Source organism: Musca autumnalis, unplaced genomic scaffold, assembly GCF_047663935.1.
Source record: "Musca autumnalis isolate F117 unplaced genomic scaffold, ASM4766393v1 scaffold_5, whole genome shotgun sequence".
NCBI classification, from domain to species: Eukaryota; Metazoa; Arthropoda; class Insecta; order Diptera; family Muscidae; genus Musca; species Musca autumnalis.
In genome coordinates this window covers 165,332,868-165,351,245 of record NW_027412088.1, presented here as the reverse complement: position 1 = coordinate 165,351,245, position 18,378 = coordinate 165,332,868, and the positions used below count along the sequence as shown (strand labels likewise).

Genomic DNA, 18,378 nt, shown 5'->3' with positions numbered 1-18,378 from the left:
GTGTTAAAGGCAGCTCCCCATGTGACACCACGGGGAGGTCAGTGAAAGAGGGACCAAGATAAATCCTCGGCTTTGTCATGTTAAAGCCGGTCAGGACCGTTCCTTGGTATCTTCCATCCCCTACGTCACACACCCTTAATCATTACGCAATGCCAAAATCGGTTACTGCCTTCGAGAATTGTTATGCAGATTGACGACATGGGTAAATCGACTCGAAACAATTTGAAACTAATTTAGCCTTAACATACATATGTACGTGCGGTCCTCACAAATCGAGCAACAATTACCTAATTACCTTCATCAAAACAATCATAAAAAATTCCCTCTTCATTTTAATACTAAACTATTTATAATATCATCGCTACTCTATTATGTAACTATTTTTATTAAAGAAATTGGAAAAATACTAAAGTTGACATATCGATGGTTAATCAGACCAAACCTTAACAAATTAACACGCTTTTAATGAAAATAAATAAATTAATTTCCCAAATATAAATGTCGTCCCTATCACCTAAATACCGTAATAATTCCAGACATTCTTAACAAATCGTTATGTCTTGATTGTCTCACAAGAAATGTGTATGTCTTACTCACAAGCTCCTAGAAAATTAATAAAGTGCTATCAATTAAGTCTCATCAATACTTTGTTACACAATTTCATGTTTTCAGACAAGGACGTCCTTCGATTCTCATCCTTCAGTTGTTGTTAATTTAGTTGAAGATAAACCACATCATCAATCATTCATCTTCTTCATTTTCGATTGTTTGTTGTGAAAATATATTTTATAAAGTGACAGAAGATTTTTTCATTGAGAAGATGATATATAATTTATTTCAATGGTAAACTACATGTAATTTTGTATATGTGTGTGTGTCCTTAAAAGCACACAAGTGTATAATTTTTAATACCAAGTATCAAAAAACGCCACCATCAACAAACTAATACATATTCTAAGGACAAAGTACAATATTTGCTGCTGCTTTGTTTTTCCATCATCATCATGTTAGACAACCACAAACCATTAAAAAAACTGTCCTTCGACTTGGAACCTCCAAATGATGTGTTTTTGTTATTAGTACGTACACACACATACACACTTGTATTAACAGAAATAAATATTGATGTATGCAATATAAACACTTTCGCTTGTTAGCATAATCATACGCGTAATGTATGTATATTGGCCTTCTTATTAATATATAGCGTGAATATGGATGGTATATCTAATGTAAAGATCCATAAACACTATGTGTTTATTGGGGTAGTTCGAAAAGAGCAAAAAGGATAAGTTCATGGTTCAATATTTACAGACTGACTTATGTTTCACTCTATTTTACAATATCTTACCTTTATAAAGCCGAACACTATGCAGAGTACATAAATCCGAAGTCTTTGTAGGGGACAGAAGACGGATTTCTAAGTGAGGTACAAAATGTCAAAACTTCTCTGGGAAACTTCGACCGACCTCTATTGGATACAGCAGCGGGACAGGAGGCCGAAGCCTTACAGTTTAGCAGAAGACGCGCGGCTTTGCAAGTCCAATTCATCCCAACCACCGTGAAATCCGTACTCAACACACAGTGCCCTGCTGCCACCTAAAAGAGAATACGGCTTGGAGACCTACTCTGCAATCAGTAGCAACAAGTAAATCACAATAGAAGTATAAAAAAAAAACATCGAAAAACGGGAGGGATGAAGTCAAGACGTTCAGGAGCTAGAATAAAGTCCATATCTGATATCTTTGGTCCAGGTACGGACAATGAAATATTTTCAAATCTGTTGGATACCCGTAATAACTATGACGTATATGGCTCAGAACTAATCACAGAAGATGGGTTTGATTGTGTATGGCGGCGCCAGGATGAGGTCAGCGAATTAACAATTACGCACGAAGAAAACATACACGATGAACTTGAGCATTATTTGTCGTGTCCACAGAAGACCCCCAACATAAAGGGGTACAAAATCATTATGGTATAGGCCTTATGTACATGACAAAGGCGGTACGTCGACCCACAAGTGACTGTTATGAATGTCGACATGTGCGCATCTGGTACAACCAGTAAATCTCACGGTAGCTTCTTATATGCTTCGCATATGCTCAAAGGAATCTTCGATCTGTAGCCGTCACCTCAACAATTATGTGTTTGTATTCAGCTATTTTTTCAACACCGCATCCACCACATATCAACATCGGTGAGATGTAAAGGATACAGGGAAAGAGTGCATTTCCGCCTCCAGGATTCCTGCGATAGGAGTTATGTTGCTGCTTGCTGCGCCAGAACATCTTACAGTTTGTCTACAATTTTGTCGTCCGATTCATGGATCCGGCAATGCAATTCAATTGCAACGATCCTCTCAACAATGTCGGCGAAGTTGTAAACCTTATGAGTCGGAAAAACATCGTGGTCTTCGCGATCTGTGAAACAAAGCTCACCGTCACACAGTGGTTCCGCCCGTGGACAAAAATCGAAAAATTGATGGCGACAATTGTGATTGCGATTGAAATAAATATTCTCTAAACATATCAAATTTTTAACATCCAGCATTATTTGTGTAAATTTATAGCGGTTATAAGCCAAGTTAAGTCGAAGTTGATGTGATTTGTATGAGAGGCCTTAGAAGCGAAAAATACATCCGCAAAGCATTCGTAGGTTATGAGTAAAATTATAAAAAAATTGGAGAGGTAAATGTGCAATTTTCAAAATGAAACATGTAGGTGATGGCATTGACAATGTTTTAACGAAAAAAAAAAACCAAAATTCGTTTTCTAACTTCATTAAAAATAATTTCTTTATAAATGACTTTTTCTGATATTTTTAATATAATTACTATTAATTTATGTTGAGCATTTGTGAGTATCGAAATCGCAGGGGATAGTCTCTAGTTTACGACTAAAAAAGTCCAGCTGCCCCCATCTGCCACCCGCTAAGTTATTCCTCTTATACCACGCTTGTAAAATCGTCAAAATTCCGAAAATCGGGAGGTACATTTATATGGAAGCTATACCTAAACATGGACCTATACTGAACATTTTTTGCAAGGAGGTATTTTGCTCCCTCAGAAATTACAGCCAAATCGGTTGGAAAATGTGGGTAAAATCGTCAAATTTTCGAAAATCGGGAGGTACGTTTATATGGGGGCTATACCTAAACGTAGACCGATATTGACCATTTTTTGCATGGAGGTATTTGGTTCACTCAGAACTCAAAATGCCAAAATACGGCCAAATCAGTTGGAAAATGTCGCTAAAATTGTCAAAATACCGAAAATCTGAACGTATATGGGGGCTATACCTAAACGTGGACCTATATTGAATATGTTTTGCAAGGAGGTAGTTTATTCACTCAGAACTCAAAATACAACATAACATCCAAATCGGTTTGTAAATTTGGTAAAAATCGTCAAAATACCAAAAAATCGGGCGGTACCTTTCCATGGGAGCTATACCCAAATATGGACCTACATCCACTAAAAATGGTTTTCTATCTTTTTGGCTTGTTATAAACCTATGTTTAAAATTTGGAGGCGGTAGCTCGATTAGAACTATTTTGGCACTCTTTTCACTACAAGTGGGACCACTGTGCGTCACCTGTAGCTTATAACGTTGTGATGGTTACATCGTTTTGTGCAATGATGGTACAAGAAGCATAGGAGGAGGACTATCCTTCCTTATACACTAGTCTGTCTGGTACACACCTATCTTTCGTGAGCTTGACTCTAGTGCCCATATGTGGAATATGATGTAAGGTGAGGTACTGCCTAGGTAGAGTGTATTAATGTGTACTGGCAGCGATGAATAGTTGTGACGTGTGTGAAGAATTATGGAGGAGATGGCTGTTACTTTCAAAAGCGAGGTTGTGACGGATCCGAAGAGGTGGCCGTGTGAGCACGCCGAGAGTGATATGGGGAAGAGTAGGGTGCTCTGCTGTATTAGAACCCTCTCAGCCAAGAAGATATCGCCACAATTTACAATAAATTATCTCACGGATATCAACCGAAACACAAAATCATCCAACGCTTTGGGCCATTCCTTCAATGGTAATACTTAAGCATTGAATGAATCCATAATTGAATATTTGAAAAATGTCCTCAATTCATTATTTGCCACACATATTATATCAAAAGCATGCATATTTGGCAGCGTGGTTACACTACTAAATTCAGGCAAGGATGCCAGAGGCACCACTCCTCTCCATGATGCCCAACATTAGATTTGATTTCGGAAAATGCACAGCCCCCACAACAGCATTACACGCCATATCCACAAATATCAGTCGAGGACTAAACCAGAAAAGGCCATGCGACCGAACAGTCGTGGTGGCATTTGACCTATCGAAGGCCTTCGATACCGTCAACCATGACAAGCTGTTCGAGATGACCGCACTCCAGCCATGTTTGAAACGTTGGTTTATCAACTATGTGTGCGGACGCCAGTATTTTGTGGAATTCGAAAACAAGAAGCCCAAAACCCATAGTGTGAAACAGAAGTTCACCAAGGCTGGGAGATATCTCCGGATATATTTAACCCCTAATATGTATAATAATAAAAATTGTTCCACAAACATCCCAGACGGGACAAGGGAAACTTCTCTCATATCAATGAATGCACCCGATTCATATTAGTTCATTGATATGGGATCTACTGTTTATCGCCTATTTCGAACGGCGTGTCTTAAGGCACCACTTGCAGCGAAGTTTTATATGGCTGAAATACTCAGGAAATGTCGCCAACATTACTGATGGGTACTTCGCGACCGTGGAAAATTTGATGTTGGCTGGCCGGGGAATCGAACCCACGACATTCAGTGTGCAATGCGGTGGTGCATACCATTGCACCAAGATGTTAAACATCTACCTTTCTGAAATTCTACACCCTCCAGACAGCAGAGAGGCCGTCATGAATGCGGATGATTGTACGATCATGGCGCCGGATCCTATCGTCGATGACAGGTTTAATGTCTACATAGCTCACCTAGTGCAGTTCTTCCATCTGGGGAATATCAAAATATCCGCCGCTGCCACACTCTACACCACTTGGACGGCTGAAATGAGGTTCCCACTCAGTGGTCCGACCTTTATCTAAAGCAAAATATTAGGATTAACGTTCGATAGCATGTTTAAGCTATTTGCGATAACATCAGAAGTAGGAACAAGGTACTCACGTCGCTGGCCGGCAGCGTGGGCCTATACTTACAAAATTTCTGGCGGAAAATTTTACACTACAAATTAACACTATATACCAATTTTCAGCCATTTCGATGGATTATTGTGGACACAACCTTCAAAATACCGAAAAACGGGAGGTACCGTTCTATAGGGGCTATATTAAGGCGGGGACCTGTATCGACATATTTGTGGGGAAAAGTTTTGTATCCCCAATAAAGACTAAATACCGAATTTCAGACAGGAGGAATATTGAGGTCACAATCTTCAAAATACCGAAAATAGGTAGGTATCGCTCTATAGGGGCTGTATTAAGGCGTGGACCTGTATCGACGAAGTTTTATATCACAAATTAAGACGAAATACCAAATTTCAGCCATTTCGGTGTATTATTGTGGCCACAACCTTCAAAGTACCGAAAATCGGGAGGTACCGTTCTATGGGGATATATGAAGACGTGGGCATATACCGACGAATTTCTTGGGGAAAGTTTTATACCCCCAACGAAGACTAAGTAGCAAATTTCAGCCACTTCAGTGTGATAATGAGGCTAAAATCTTCAAAATACCGAAAATCGGGTGGTACTGTTCTATGGGGGCTATATCAAAACGTGGACCGGTATAGCCAATTTTCAATACCAAACATCCTAGGAGTGATAGAAACTTCTATACCAAATAACAAAGCTCTACCTTAATTGCGAGCTGTATCTTGATTTCAAAAGACGGGCGTACAGGCGGGCATGGTTATATCGACTTAGAATTTTACCCTGATCAAGAATGTAAAGGGTGTTTTTTAAGCTAGATAGAACTTTAAATTGTAAAAAGTAACACAAAAAATTAAATTTTGATGAAACTTTTTTTATTTGTTTCAGTATACTCTGACAAATCATCATGAATAGACTCACGCTTGAACAACGCTACGAAATTATCCAAATTTACTTTGAAAATCAGTCGTCGATTCGCGCAACTTATAGACGACTTCGTCATTTGTATGGCGTTCAGCGATAAGGCGCATTTTTGGCTTAACGGGTTTGTTAATAAGCAAAATTGCCGCATATGGAGTGAGACCAATCCACAAGAGACCCTACAGACTCCATTATGTGCAGAAAAATGCACCGTATGGTGCGGTTTTCACGCTGGTGGCATCATCGGACCTTATTTCTTCAAAAATGAGGCCGGAGCTCGCGTTACGGTCAATGGAGATCGTTACCGCACCATGATCAATGATTTTTTGTTTGAAAATATGAATGACATTGATCCGGAGGAGATGTGGTTTCAACAGGATGGCGCTACGTGCCATACGGCGAACGCAACCATCGACTTATTGAAATCAAAATTTAGCGATAAGTTGATTTCGAGAAGTGGACCTATCAATTGGCCTCCAAGGTCGTGCGATTTGACACCTCTCGATTATTTCCTGTGGGGCTACGTGAAGTCACTGGTTTATGCTGATAAACCAGCAACAATTGATGCCTTGGAGGCCAGCATTGTTCGTGTTATTCGTGACATACGGCCAGCAGTGCTCGAAAAAGTGGCCAAAAATTGGACGTCCAGAATGCACTTCGTCAAGAACAGCCGCGGTGCCCATATGCCCGAAATCATTTTCAAATGTTAATGTCACGTATTGATCTTTCGAATAAAAAAAAAAATTGATTACAATTTAATTTTTTGTGTTATTTTTTTACAATTTCAAGTTCTATCGGGCTTAACAAAACACCCTTTATATAGGGTCTCCGATCAATATTTCGATGTGTTGCAAACGGAATGACAAATTTAATTAAACCCTCCCGCCTCTTCCGAAACTCAATTGGTAGCCTATTTTCACCGGGGGCCATCTCTGTGCATTCCATTACAATTTCAGGAAAATCAGTTCAGTAGTTTTTTTAGAAAAGATTAAAATTGAAAATTGAAGAAAGTGGGCGTAAAAGTGGGTTTTGTGAAATTTTCTTTGCATAAAAACCTAAGTTCGTCATAACATTTGAAAAAAAAAGAATTATCCAAATTGGTCCAGCCGTTCTCAACTTATGCCATTACCAACGAACGACATTTGGTTTTTTTATATAGGGAAGTACAACGCCCCTTCCGAAATTCAACAAAATATGTAGCATATTATCGGGGGCCATCTCTGTGCATTCCATGGCAATTTCAGGAAAATCAGTGCTGTAGTTTTTGTAGAAAAAGTAAAAATTGAAAAGAATTGGGCGTAAAAGTGGGCATGGTCAAATTTTCTTTGCATTAAAACCTATGTTGGGTTACCTTATCCAGAAACATATTTGATCAATACAAGGGAAAAGGTTGGGAAATTCTGTTTACAGATGGCACAAATTACAACAGATTATAACATGCAATATACAATCTATTGGTCTTCTTCCACAGCATGGTTCAATATTTGATGCTGAAGCCACGGCATTATTAAAAGCTGTCGATAAAAATAAAACACGACGAACCAAGACCCTCATTTGTACAGATAGCAGATCAGTCTTTGTTTCATGCAAAAATTGCTGGAATAAATTGTTATTTCAATACAGCAAAGAATCCTACAAAAAAATGATAAATAAAACTCATGTGGATTCCCAGCCATGTCGGGATATATGGTAATGAAAAAGCAGATCTAGCTGCCAAATCTGTCGCTCACCTATATCCAATTTATACCTTCATACCACCCACAAAAAATAATATAAAAAAAGCTGCCAACAGCTTAACTAACAATGAAGCTGAAAATATTTGGACGGATTACATCCACATATATAAAAGCATAAATCCCGATCAGAAGCCGTTGATATTACCTTCATCTACAAATATGCATCAAAATAAATGTTACGCAAGGCTAAGGCTTACACACTGTAATTTAACTCATGCCTATCTTATCAACAAGTGAGCAAAGGCTATAGTCGGGACGGGGCCGACCATGTAATACCCTACACCACTACCCCTGTGCATAAGCTTTTCACTGGTAAACATTTCTTTTAGAGAATATAAACCGACTACCACCAAAAATAATGTGCCTCTTTGTCTTTGGGACCCCCATAAGCAACCAAAATTTCGTGACCATCCAATCAAAATTACGACCTGTAGCTTGATTGCAAAAAAATGGAAGAATTGGATGCATTACCGACTATTCGTGACGATCCGATCAAAATTGCGACCTGTAGCGTGATTACAAACATATCGGGAAATGGGATGCAGAACCGACTATTGCGATATCTCTGTTGTTTAAGCAGCTACGACAACCTCCTTTACATCGTTGTAAAGGTGATATTTTCTACTTTCTTTGCCAGGTTTTGCTTTTGATATACCTCTTAAAGAAACAGAGATATTGGCTTTGAAATAAAACGTAGACCTTTTCTTCAAATAAGTTTTTGCCCATTCCGACCCCTGAATATTATCCGACCATCATTAAAATCAGTAGGCTTTTTCCTCTGTGGGACCCCCATTAACCCCTAAAATTTCGTGACGATCCGATCAAAATTGCGACCTGTGGCGTGATTACAAAAAAATCGGAAAATGGGATGCATTATCGACTATTGCCATATCTCTGCCATTTGACCACCTATGACAACCTAATTTACATCGTTGTAAAGGTGATATTTTCTACTTTCCTTGCCAGATTTTGCTTTTGATATACCTCTTAAAGAAACAGAGATATTGGCTTTGAAATAAAACGTTGACCTTTCTCGAAATAAGTGTTTGCCCATTTTGACCCCTGAATATTATCCGACCATCATCAAAATCAATAGGCTTCTTTCTTTTTTTAACCCCCATTATCCCCCAAAATTTCGTGACCATCCGATCAAAATTGCGACCTGTAGCGTGATTACAAAAAAATCGGAAAATGGGATGCATTATCGACTATTGCCATAACATTGCTATTTGACCACCTACGACAACCTACCTTACATTGTTGTAAAGGTGATATTTTCTACTTTCCTGTCCAGGTTTTGCGTTTGATATACCTTTTAAAGAAACAGAGATATTGGATTTGAAATAAAATGTTGACTTTTCTCCAAATAAGTGTTTGCCCATTCCGACCCCTAAATATTATCCGACCATCACCAAATTCAATATGCTTCTTCATCTGTGAGACTCCCATTAACCCTCAAATTTTCGTAACGATCCGATCAAAATTGCGACCTGTAGCGTGATTTCCAAAAAAATAGAAAAAATGGGATGTATTACCGACTATTGCGATATCTCCGTTATTTGGTTACCTACGCCGACCTAGTTTGCATCATTGTAAAGACGGGATCTTTTACTTTCATAGTCATAGTTGCTTTTGGAAAATTTTCAACCAAAGCTGTGATATTTGTCAATATAATTAAAATCGCAAAAATGAAAATTGGGGTTTTATTTGCTACTATTGCAATATCTTCGTTGTTTGATCACCTACGAGCACCTACTTTACATCATTAGAAAGGTGATATTTTCTGCTTTCATTGTCAGGTTTTGCTTTTGGTATACCCCATATATAGTATGGGTCTACGACCATTATTTCGATGCGTTACAAACTTTTTGGCCAAAACCAACTTATAATACCCTCCCCACATAGTGGTGTAGGGTATAAAAAGAGTCTCCACCAACGTGCGAGTACTGCAAAAACACTACGTTATCGACCTATCATCTAATCATTGATTACCCTTCACTGCAAAGTATACGATCAATATGCTTCCCATCAACCAATCCTTTGAATGCCCTAAAACCCCTTCTCACGATAACGTTACCAAATTTCTTAAAGTCCTGAATTTACACAATAAAATTTAAATGTAATTTTTAATTACGAAACTATACAATTATATAACCTGTATTATATCACATGAAGCCGATAGCTTTAGTTGCTAGTGCTTGTAATTTGTAGTTATACAAATTTAATTATACTACAGTGGAGCGTATAAAAATAGGGCTATACCAAAACATTGACCTATATTCAGTTAAAATTATTTCCCGTCGATTATTCTTAACCGCGAGTGATTGTATTGATATGTGAAATTCTGGTACATCTCTTTAATATCATTGTCAGAAATGCGGCTGTGTTTCATCCAGCGGACTAACTCGTGTTTAGCTTCATGACAACTACAATACAGTGCGCTACCTTCTTTCTGTCATATGATAATACATAATACACCTAAAATGCGCCTATTCTGTAAGGATTATGGATATTCAACGTAATTATTGATCCTTAATCAAATTCCAATTAAATATATCTCTCCATATTTCCTAATTTTCTAGCAGCTAAGGACTTTAGTTTTTTATTTCTTATTTCTCAATGCAGTTATCCGTTCAATACCACCTAATATATCCTACACACATTAGAGCACAAGAACAAAAAAGAGTCCTTTAGTTGTTGTAAATAGGCTCTTGAGTAAAATAAACATAATTCTGACATAGATCATCATCACTCATACCCACATCAAATACTAACGACAAACATCAACAAACATTCACCGCTATTAGTCTCATCATCAATTCAGTGAGCGAATCACTCAGGCAAGTTGTAATACATATATAGAGCAAACGAAAAAAATACATATGTATTAGCGAATATCCTTTGGTTATTTATTAGCAAATATGTGTTCGTGTGCGAATGTGTCGTTATTCATTACACGCACTAAAAATATTTCAATGTGTGTGTGCCGCTTTATTATCTAAACGTTGTAATCTAATGAAACCATCTTAAAACATGACCTACATTTCAAAATAAACCGAAACTCACTTTATCATCACTTTTGTATATGAATAAGTAAGTAGGTAGTTAGGTGTATTAGGTCCTACAAAGTTCTCTTGTTTGGTTCAATTCACCTCTTCTCGTTGAATGTAGCTCAACCACGATGCCAGCAGATAACATTGACAAACAAATGTTATGCCCTGAACAAAACTAGTTTTCTATTTTGTTTTTCACCCTGCTTTTTCTTTCTCTTCAACGTTCATTTGGCCAAGAAGCAAAGCTCAGTTAAATACTTGAAGGGCTAAGTTTTTAGAATTGAATTGAAAAACAAAATTTTTATCTAAGATTTTTTTTGTTCCACAGAGAACAAGAAGAAACTTTTTCATTTTTTTTTTAATTCAAAGAAAACAAAAAAGGATTAACATTTCATTTTATTTGTATTGCTTTGGATGGTTCGTTGGTTGGTTGAATGCGGAAAAGGCCAGGCACATTGTGCCCTGATGTTGATGGTAAAGGCGAATATAAGTTGTTGTACACTGTTGTAATATTTCTTCGGGAATGCCAAAGTTAGAAGGATGTCACTAGTGTCACTAGTTGATTGCCACAGCCCCAAAACAACTTATCGGTTGTATTGAAGTAAAATGGAGCAACTAAAAAAAATCAGCAATTTCGGTGTAACAATGTGGCTAAAACCTTCAAAATACCCAAAATCAAGAGGCACGCTTCTATTGGGGGATATAGGAAGACCTGGAGCTATACTGATAATTCCCTTCTGGAATATTTTATAACCTTATGGAAGACTAAATAACAAATTTCAGTCATTTCTGTGGGATATTGAGGTCACAACCTTCAGAATTACGAAAATCGGGAGGTACCGTTCTACGGGAGCTATTTCAAAACGTGGACCTATACCGACGAATTTCAAAGTACTGAAAATCGTACCTCCCGATTTATGAAGGCTATATGAAGGCGTAGACCTATACCGACAAATTTAGAGGTTAAAGTTTAATACCCACACCGAGGACTACATACCAAATTTCAGATATTTCGATGGGTTGTTGTGGCCACAACCTTCAAAATACCGAAATTCGGGAGGTACCGTTTTATGGGGGCTATATTAAGGTGTGAACCTATAGTAAATTGTGGGCTGGGAGGCCTCTTTTTATACGGCGTAGCACACTCCTCTTCGGCCTATCACTTTCGGGGTGTTCTATAAACTGCCGCTTAAAATAAGACGCGCACCTCTTTGGGTCAGCTACTGTCACGCCGCTGCAAGTAATAGCCGTTCAATCGTATATCTATATCTTTCCCGGATTCTCGTGTGATTAAACCGTTGATACAATTCACACAATCCTTCACCGATGTTTAGTAGTAAGGTTCCTAACTCTTGGGTCTTCAGGGTTCGTACAACGAATCTCATCGCGCTCATTTGCTAGTCCTCTTTCTCTGAACCCCTGTTAATCAGTTTCCACATGATTCAGAAAAGTACGGCGGTCGGAGTGAATGATAGAAAGATGGTCTGAGCCAAGGGTAATGACGGTTTTGCCAGGCTACGTCTTTTATCAAGTTTCTCAATGCTGATGTCTGGCGAGCTGTGGCAGTCTCCCCGTATCCTCGTAGGGGCGCCATCGTTCGAAATGTGGAGCTATCAGTTTGTTTCTCAATGCTGATGTCTGGCGAGCTGTGGCAGTCTCCCCGTATCCTCGTAGGAGCGCCATCGTTCGAAATGTGGAGCTATCAGTTTTCTCGGCCGGCGATGTACACATCATGTCGCTACATGGGACAGAATGTCAAAGCATATGATGAGTACTGAAGCCCTACAAAAGCGAAGTAATATCAAGCATATAAGGCACAGCACACATATTCAGCGGCGGCATGTATACATTAAGTAACTAAACCTTTGCCGTACCAAACTTTTACTTTTGGGTTACAGTATTTAAGCTCAAGCGAGATAGGTCTGAAGTGATCATACTGGCAAGGAAAGCAAGTCCGTCTCCTACGCTTATTGTACGTTCCTTTCGGTAAACGTTGTAAAGCACCGTTGCAAGCTACAGATAACCGTGAACTTTCTGTCCCGGATCGCGGTGACCATGATGTTTCTCCAACTCATACAATCTACAATTCCCTGATACTGCGTTTGTTTTTGTTGGTAATACTGCGGGAGATGTTTTGGTGCAGCAAGCAGCAACATAACTCCTATCGCAGTAGTCCCGGAGGCGATTAAGACCAGAGCAGTCTAGGAAGAGCGCTAATTCCCTACACACATTAAATCTCACTGATGTATACATGTGGCGGATGCGGATCTAACAAAAAGAACATATACCAGTGTCCTTTTCTCTCCCGTCACGGACTTAAAGAACTCGTAGCAGATGTTCCGGTATATATTGCCGCTCCCAGTAACTAAACCTTTGCAGTACTACACTTTTACTTTATGGGTTACAGTAGTTAAGATCAAGCGAGATTTATCTTTAATGGTCATACTGGCAAGGAAAGCAAGTCCTTCTCCTACTCTTATTGTACCTTCCTTTCGGTAAACGTTGTAAAGCACCGTTGCAAGCTACAGATAAGCGTGAACTTTCTGTCCCGGATCGCGGAGACCATAATGTTTCTCCAACTCATAAAATCTACAATTCCCTGATAATGCGTTTGCTTTTGTTGGTAATACTGCGGGAGATGATTTGGTGCAGCCAGCAGCAACATAACTCCTATCGCAGTAGTCCCGGAGGCGATTAAGACCAGAGCAGTCTAGGAAGAACGCTAATTCCCTACATACATTAAATCTCACTGATGTATACATGTGGCGGATGCGGATCTAACAAAAAGAACATATACCAGTGTCCTTTTCTCTCCCGTCACGGACTTAAAGAACTCGTAGCAGATGTTCCGGTATATATTGTCGCTCCCATGGTGAAAAAATATACGAACACAAAAAAACACATAATTATTGAGGTGACGGCCCCTGGTCGAATATTCCTCCGAGTCAATTCGATGCATAAAACGGACCGCCTTTGCATTGCCTTTCTCATTTTGGTAGTTGTTATTGTATCTGCACATTTGTTTACTGAGTTGGCAGCAGCTCCTGGTTTTCGGGTCAATCTGGTACATAAAAACCATTGGATTGCCTTTCGATAGTTCTCGAGCCCATCAGACCTTTGGGCCAGTAAGTCAGGAAACATGAACTTACCCACGAACAAAATTATCATTGCAATCACAAAGACCACGAAAGTGAGATCTGATTTATATTCTCTTGGCCCTTGAGGTAAGTTTAAAAGAAGTATTACGATTTACAATGTTGGGGTCAAATCGAATATTTATTTCGTAAGTTATCGTGCTCATCAATTATTTTAGTCGGTGCTGGCAGGGCTTTTTTACAGCGTTTGGGTCATAATCTCAAGAAGTATGGACTTGCTGACTAACAAAATTACATCATCGCAATCAAGGCCTCAAGGGTTACTTTCGGCAAAAAATTCAAAACAGTCGTTAAAATGCACTTAATCAAAGTTGTTGAATATTTTAGTGGAGGTACTAATAGAAATGGACATTTTCGATGTTCGATCTTCAAATTTTGCACCAAAGCGTTTGCTTTCTTCGAGAGTTATTGTGGTAACCAGCCGGGAAGACAGACCGATGGATGGAAATGCTGCATCAGCACCAAATTGTATGAAACTGATTGTTTGAGACTGATTTAACCTCTATAGACAAAAGTCTGAGGTCATAACTACTAATTTTTGGTTTAGGTTTATGCTAAGTCGAAAGCTAAAAAATCTTGACTCCATATTCACCTCGGTTTTTTCTAAGGACTATCGCTGCTACACAATATGGATGTAACAAACGCATCATTCGAATTATAACTGCCAACCACAAAGCGCCATTGCTATAATATTGTACCCAATGTTGCATGAAAAACAAACACATGTTGTTAGATAACATCCAAAAAACACTCACACACATACACACTAAAAGTTGCAACAAACCAACACACTTCTTTATACAACTTTCCCTTCAACATGCATCTTTCTGCCGCTCTCGGTTAGCAAACCAACAAAAGCAAACTTTTCGATTTAAACATGCATTTAGATTTTGGGCTTGTGATAATAAAATAACTTTTTCCATATAAAAAGAACAGAAGTGGCTTTGTCAAAGCAGCGCCCCCTGTGTTATGTTGCATCTGTAAAGATTTTGAAATGACCCCAACTGGACACTAAACATTCAAGCCCCAAATCTAGGTCAGTTTTTAAGTTCGTTTTTCATTTCATGTCATATGTTACACATTCTTTTGTGCTATGTTAGATTACACACTGTACCACCTCGCAACAGCCCTAACGAAAAACTTTAATAATTCTTGACTATGTTTGAAAGAACAGAAAACAAGCAAAGGAGAGCCTTTGAAAATTCCAAACTGTTTTAAACAATGAAAATATATTCTCCTTTGTAGTGGAGCTAGGGGGAAAGAGGGGTTATAAAATCGAATTTTTCATTAAAACGACATTACAAAGTATAATGAAGACATTATTATAAACGTATTTTCCGGATTGCGAATTTTCTAAAACGAAACACTGTGTTTAAGTTTCGTGGTTTATAAAGTTATTATTTCAAATATTTATGTGTGCAGGTACTAGATGGCGTATGTGGATTTATTTTAAATCATTCGCCACCGCTTGCTGCATTAACATGCATACGAAAATTCTACTCCAGGTGGAAAATATACGTAAGTCTATCATCCTTCATTCAATAATGAACGTATCTTTTAAAGTCACATAATAAGAAAACCAATTAAATGGCACACCCACAATATTGAAATGATACGGATTACTATTGGATGGCTCTAAGTATAAAGTTCTGTTAGTTTAGCTTGGAAAAAACAAGATTAAGAATTGCTTCGATTCGAAAATCAAACTATAATAAAAAGTTGCAAAACATTGATAAATTAAATATTCAACGACCCCGACATTGGTTAGTATATCCGCTTTGTGCACTTAATACCAGAGTTCAAGCCTCAGCTAAATCACATTTTTAATGGGAGTTAAGCCTACCATTGGTGGTTCACATATCCTTAGTTATATTTCGCGCGTGGATTGGTACAATGTTCGATACACAGTTGACACTCGGCCACAAAAAAGAAGTACCAAGCACTTTTTTGGAAATGTTTGTTTTAAATTCTTTTTTATTTGCTAAACCATGAAGAAGTTTTCAAGATTTTTGAGATAAATCTATATAAATAATAAAAATCAAATGTCGTTCGTTGGGAATGACATCAGTTGCTAACGGCTGGACCGATTTGTATATTTCTTTTTTGAAATGTTCGTCATAACCCAACATAGGTTCTTATGCAAAGAAAATTTGACCACGACCACTTTTACGCCCACTTTTTTCAATTTTTACCTTTTCTACAAAAACTACTGAACTGATTTTCCTGAAATTGTCATGGATAGATGTGGCCCCCGAAAATATGCTACATCTTTTGTTGAATTTCGGAAGGGGCGGGGTACTTCCCCTATACCCTATTTCTTTAAAAATGCTATATCTATATAAAACAAGTAAGCAAAGGCTATAGTCGGACAGGGCCGGCCATACGATACCCTACACCACTACCCGGCGAGTTAGATTTCAGCAAATCAAAGTTTCTTTTGGACAAATAAGCTCATTGTAAAAAATAAATTTTTGGAGTCTGCAACCTTATCACATTAAGTTTAAATAACAATATAATAATTGTTCCACAAACATCACAGAAGGGACAGGGCGTGCACCACGATTCATATTACAGCAATAGTATGGGGCCTACTGTTTATCGCCGAGTCCGAAAGGCATGTCTTAAAACACCACCTGTAGAGAAGTTGTACATGGTTGAAATACTCAGAAAATGTCGCCAACTTTACTGAGGGGTATTTTGCGTTGTTGGAAATTTGATGTTTGCTGGCCGGGAATCGAACGCCCGACCTTCAGCGTGCATGGCGGGTGTGCAAACAATTGTACCATGGTGGCACCAATAAGTAATTTTAGAACGGACATTTAGTCTGGACCTAATTTTTTGCATATTTTGACATATTTGCTAAACCATATGCAAGACTTTGAGTCTTAAATAACCCATCGAATTGGCTGAAAGTTTGTATTAAGTATTCGTTCATCACAATTTTCGACCTGAAATTTATCGGTATAGGTCCAGGTCTTCATATAGCTCCCATGGAACCGTACCTTCCGATATCCGGTATTTTGAAGGTTGTGGCCTCAATATCAAACTGAAATGGCTGACATTTTGTATTTAGTCTTCGTTGGAGGTAAAAAAAACTTTCCACCTGAAATTTGTCGTTATACATATGTCCACGTCTTCATATAGCTCCCATAACCAGAACCTACCGATTTTCTGTACTTTGAAGGTTATGGTCTCAATATCCCTCCGAATTGGCTAAAATTTGGTATTAAGTCTTGATTGGGGGTATTAAACTTTCCATTTGAAATTTGTCGGTATAGGTCTAGGCGTTCATATAGCTCCCATACAACGAAAGCTCCCCATTTTCGACATTTGGAAGATTGTGGCTCTGGTTACAGATTTCTCTATTTTATTGACTTGTCTGAAGTGAATTTCAAACAGAAAAATGTACACATAAACATTTTAGAAGATATTATTGAAATATATGTAGCATACGAAAATATGTGAAATGCAGAAATTTTCCATATGCAAAAATAATATTTGCATATGCATAATTTATACATTTCGCATATTTTTGCATATGTGATATATTTCGATTGGAATTTAATTAGAAGCCAAAAATATGCAAATTTTACAAAAATAGGTGCTGCATAAAAGTCCGCTGTCTACATATCATTGAGCTGATATTAATCGGGGTGCTCTCATTGATATGTGAGAAGGCTCCCTTGTCCCTACTGGGATGTTTGTGGAACAATTATATACAGTACATTTTAAGAAATATTCTTAAATTTGAAAATTGGCGTTGTTTAGCAATTTCTGCTACATCTTTAAATTTTGGACAATTGGACAGGTAATATGACAGGGTTCCACGCAATTTGTAAGAACTGGGAATTTGTCTGTCATGATAGAGACAATTTGTAGCATGGGAGGAAGATGTGGTTCTCTTCACAGAACTCATTATATCTTAGGTAGTAGGTCCGTTACCAAGCACACATATTATTGCAATTTTCATCAGAGGAAAGACCGGTAGTTAATTTTTCATATATAGGCGACTTTGCCGGTATATGGCCTCCAGGGATTCAAATATGGACCAACAATAAAATGTTTTTATTTAGCATACAAAAGTAATGTTCCATTGCACCCGCTAAATAATATCAGATCATCATCAAAAATTGTAGGCATCTTCTTCGACCTAAACCCCTACCTCGTGCAAAATTTCGTGACTATTGATCTATAATTGCGACCTCTAGTATGCTTTTGATTACATTACAAGCAAAACACTGGATATTTTAGGCTGTAACTCTGTTATCTGACCACATAAATCAACTTAATTGGCATTAATTGAAAGGGCAAGAGTTGTCCTTCCAAATATTATTTATGTGGGCGGAATGTGTGGTCCAGG

The 18,378-nt window shown here is 38.1% G+C and overlaps 1 protein-coding gene across 1 annotated transcript in view; it reads right to left on the bottom strand.

The window, feature by feature from the left end:
• The window catches only part of LOC141405990 (uncharacterized), a 64,733-nt gene extending 47,227 nt beyond the window's left edge, over positions 1-17,506 (bottom strand). The window contains exon 1 of the mRNA XM_073990959.1: positions 16,329-17,506. The gene's annotated coding sequence lies outside the window, so the exon portion shown is untranslated. The remainder of the gene's footprint in view (positions 1-16,328) is intronic.
• Between the last annotated feature and the right edge of the window lie 872 nt (positions 17,507-18,378).